Raw genomic sequence first — 4,834 nt, forward strand, 5'->3', positions numbered from 1 at the left:
ACTAATTACAGGTTCTTAGCTCTACTTGACCATAGAAAAAAATTAAAGCACAAAATTCTCTATACAATAAAGCAATCCATTTAGTGGATAAAAATATATGAACACTAAAAGTTAACATATATCGCCTAACTGAATAATACACCAATAGGAGTAATCTGTGTGATATGGTTGTTAGATTAGAACAGAGAGGGGAGAGGAATGCAACTAAACTTTATTACACATTCAAGCTTATATTCTGTACTAGTACTTGCGAGGAAGAACGTCACCAAAACTCTAACCAGCTAATTTATGAAAAGGAAAACTTAAACAGAATCTGTTATCTGTGTAGGGCGAGAGCAAGATATACAAAAAAAAAAAGGAAAGATTGTTACATTATACGAGCATGTGTGGAACACGTGCGGTATATGTGAAATAGGACGCCCTGCTCTTAAGAGGCGCACTGTGGGCATATCATCTTACAGAAAAAATATGTTTAAGGCAATCCATGGAGACCCTGTCTTCTTTGCCAGTAAAACACTTAAGAAAGCCTATGGTGTTGAACGGATCACAAGGAAAGGGCCCATGTAAGGGCGCATTAAGCGTGGCTTACTAGTGTTGTTGCAAGGAAAACCTGAGATTCTTTGTGCAAATCCTTCGGTTGGTATTGCCTTGCTGGGGGCCTGTAAGTCTAATGGTACTGAGTAAATTTTCTACAACATAACATAGGTGGTGGAGATTGTCAGAGGATGTTGCTGATAGAAAAAAAATAGTAAGGACGACAAACGGGTCACTATAAAACATTTAAGCTACAGAGACATCCAAGTCATCTTTAGGAGTGGTCCTTAGTTACAGCAGGACCCAGGGAAGCTGAGTAAAGAAGTTTGAGTCATTGTATCAGGACATCAAAGTTGCTTTGAGGTTGCGATGAATATGTTCAACCATTCCAGTGGGTGCTGGGTTGTAGGCGGTTGTCTGATGTAGAGTGATGCCCAGGAAATTCGCTAATGATGTCCATAATTGACAGGTAAAAGTGGTACCTCTGTCAGAAGTAATATGCGTAGGTATATCAAATATCAGAATCCATCATAAAAGTAAGATAGGTGTACATGAGGCGGACATTGTAGTTTTCATGGTAATCACTTGAAGACAACTATTTTGATGTGAATGTGGGTAAAACAACGGTGGGATTGAAGGAAGGTGCCCACTCCTGAATCCATGTGTCTTTGTACTTTGGAGGGTTGGCATGAAGTACAGGAGTGGACCGAATCACTAGTATCCTTAGTAATGCAGTACCAAGTGAACTTCATCTTCTCTAGCTGTGCAGTAGATCAACACAGTGAATGTGAAAGGCTATGAATGTAATCACACACCTGATGGCTCATGGGGCCAGGTATCCATGGTTGTGGTTTACTATTACTGACATCATAGAGGATGTGGGCGGTTGGGACGTCAAGGAGGAGGTCCTCCTAACAGAAAGAAGTCTAGGATGCCCTACTTACTTGCTATTCTAGACATTTTCGTCTTGCTTCTGCCAAGGCATTGTAGGCCAATCGTAGGTGAATGGTGGCCAAGGAGTTTGTTGAAAGGGCATTAGAAATGGTATTCATTTCTCCAAGGACATATTGAAGTATGCAGTTGTGTTTACACATTGGAGAGAAATGTCGGCATTGACGAGTTGACCAGGCATTGAACTACCGACGAAGGTATGTACCAGAGGTAAGTGGTCTGTGCATATAACAAATGGCGCTCCTTCTAAAATGTGGTAAAACCAATGTACAGCCAAATGCACCATCAGCAATTTGGAGTTGAAGGTAGAATAGCTTGATTCGTCCTTGGACAGTATCCTACTCCAGAAGACTAATGGGTCGGTGAGCCATTGACCTCAGGTCTTGCAGCAATAGTGACATTACTTGTATAGATGGAGAGAAGGAGAGGGGTATAAGGCATGGGAAAAATAGGAGCAGCAGCAGTTGACAAGCCATTCTATGTGTTGCAGAAGGCCCTTTTTTTTAAAGAGACCACTTCAGAGCTTTTAGATTTCCCTCGAAGAAAGCGTAGATGGGAAAAAAAGTGGTAGCGATGGCCAGCAGGAACCAGTGATAATATCTGATCATGCCCAAGAATTATTGAAGGGATTGTAAAGTCAATGGAATGGGATTGAATGTGTATATACCAAAGAGGAGGGAGATGTCTTCTTTGTTTATGGTCACTTTATAATACCACTTCAGGAGGTTGAGCATGGATAAAACCTTAAATTTGTGCCAATAGGAAGTAACAGCAGGGATGTTTGAGAGGGGATAGACATGCATTTCTGTCTGCTTAATCAGATGCCTGTAATACTCACAAAGTTACAGGAAGCCATCTTTCTTCAGAACAATGAGCAAGGGTGACAACCATAGTCTTAAGGCCTTTGGGAAAAGGAATTTCTCTTTCATTTGTGATAATGTTTGTTAAAAGTCTGCTAAATGATCAATTGCCAGACACCTATATCTGGCTAACACTGAAGAACCCTTTGGTGGGATATGTTGATGAATACTGTGTTTGGCAGGAACTGTTGGCGATTGGCAAAGTTGTGGAAAGAATACTTCCAAGTACGACATCATGAGATGGGCGTAGGCATCTGTGAGTGCGCTGATGGGGATAGGGAGGTTTGACGGGCCAGGTTTAATAGGTGTTGACAAGTAAGTCTACGTTGACTAACCGTCAGGGAGCAACATTAACAAGGAGGTAGAAACGGGAGAGGAAATCCGCTCTAAGTATTGGCAATGTGATGTCAGCAACACAAAACTTCCCTTAATAATTAACACTCACAAATGATAATATTAGGGTCTCTTATCTGCTGGTGGCAATCGCAGATATAATGGTAGCTACCAGACAGAGGTCTGCAGCCTTAGACAGACTATGTACTGTCCTGGAGAGTGGCCTTGGTAGAAAAGAGCATTAATCACAGTATCTACCGAAAATAACATGCCCGTATCTACCTCAGGTGGAAAGAAATGACTAGCAATTGGTGAGACCATCGTGACAAGCAAAAGCTTACTTACAAGTTTTTAGCCACTAAAAAGCATTCGCACATATCCTCGCATAAAAGCCGTGATTTTGTAGTGGTAGTAGAATAACTGCAGCTGTTGGACACCAGTGAGCATCTTGAGAGGCAGTTGGTTGGGATGTGAGCGATGGGTGGAATATGTGGATGACGGAGGACTTTATCTTTTGCTCCAACACATCATGGGTTAGGCATTTGCTTCTTACTGCATTCCATCCTACCACATTCACATCAACTTTGGTTGGTGTTGAATAGTTTTCTTCTTCATCGGTAGTGGAGGTGTTGATAGAGGTCTTGAATTTGGTGAAGTGGCAGCCTACAGGGGCATTAACTTTGGTTATCATGTCCCTCATGGGCAAAATATTGACATCAAGGATGGCAGTACGTACAGGTTCAGGTTGGCGTTGTACTGAAAGGGCATGGAGTAGCTTCACCTCCCGCAGAGAGCCGTTTGCCGCAGGTTGCAGGAAAGCGATACTGGCTATTTCCCTGAAGGCGAGCGAAGTCTTTTGGTCCTCGAACAGGTGGTGAGAAAGCTGAAAAAGATTGACTTTAAAGATGGTGGGCAATGGCAAGTATTGCTCTAGTAAGTACGTTTTGAGGGTGTCCTACTCTATTGGCGTGTTTGTTTGTTTGCAAAGCCAACTGGAGATTTCCAGAAAAGTGTCAATGGGGATCGCCGCGAGGACATAGTCTAATTTGGTGCTTAAGTGAGCTATGCCCTTGATGCAAAACTGAACCTTGGAATGCTGAAACCAAGTGAATGCCTCTGTACTGGCAAAGGGATGTAGTTTATGGATGTGGCGTGGATAGAAGAGTCAGTGTCGGAAGGCAGCATCATCATAACAGTATTGGCGGTCACCAATTGTGCAAGTGGACAGTTTGGTTGTAACATAGAGGGGAGGGGAATACAACTAACCTTTATATAACAGACAACGAGCTTATATAAGATTACTTGTGAGCAAAAAGGTAACAAAAATTAAAACCAGCTAATGAATCAAAAGGCAAGCTTAAAAAGGTTCTGTTATCAGTGCGCAAGTGAGATATACAAAAAAATAAATAACGTTACAGTGTAAAGGGTGTGTGAAACATATGCAATATAAGTAATAAATCTAGGTTTTTTTTTTCTTAGGTACTGAAACCATGTTAACAGGTTAAAGGATACAGACGTATTGAAATAGGAATAATTAATTCAGTCCCATAGTTTATACACTTCAAATGAATAACCCACTCATTATTCGGTAGTGAGATTCCTTGTATAACATATAGCAGTTGAATGCCGTCTTTAAATAAGTCTCTCTATCAACTCCATTTTTTTATTTTCTATATTTCAGTGAAAACCTTTTAAGAGTTCAATACTGAACTCTAGCTTAGGATATCATTGCCTATGTCTTTAGATTACGCATCGATCTGGTGACTGTGACCATTAAATATTAATATCTCCCTTTTTCATAGACAATTCTTGACTGTTGTATTTTGTTTAATTCTTCGACCTCAAACCTTACCTTCTGTTAATTAACTTTCACAAAGGTCAACAGTAAATATCTGCTCAATATGACGGCTACTGCTTTGATATATGTTGCAACTATATCATTGCTTAATTTATTCATTACATCCAGTGCCAGAAGTATTCAATGCATGTATTTACGAAATGTTGAAGACATATATTCATAAATTCTTAAAACATATTGATAGAAACATTAATCATAGTAATAATCAGACTTCTTCTTAAGTATACTTATGTTCCAAACTCCCATTTAGATGCAATAGTCCTTTCTTAGGGCATTTGTGACGAATATTCCAATCAAA

This window comes from Palaemon carinicauda, chromosome 16 (assembly GCF_036898095.1).
Source record: "Palaemon carinicauda isolate YSFRI2023 chromosome 16, ASM3689809v2, whole genome shotgun sequence".
Taxonomy (NCBI): Eukaryota; Metazoa; Arthropoda; class Malacostraca; order Decapoda; family Palaemonidae; genus Palaemon; species Palaemon carinicauda.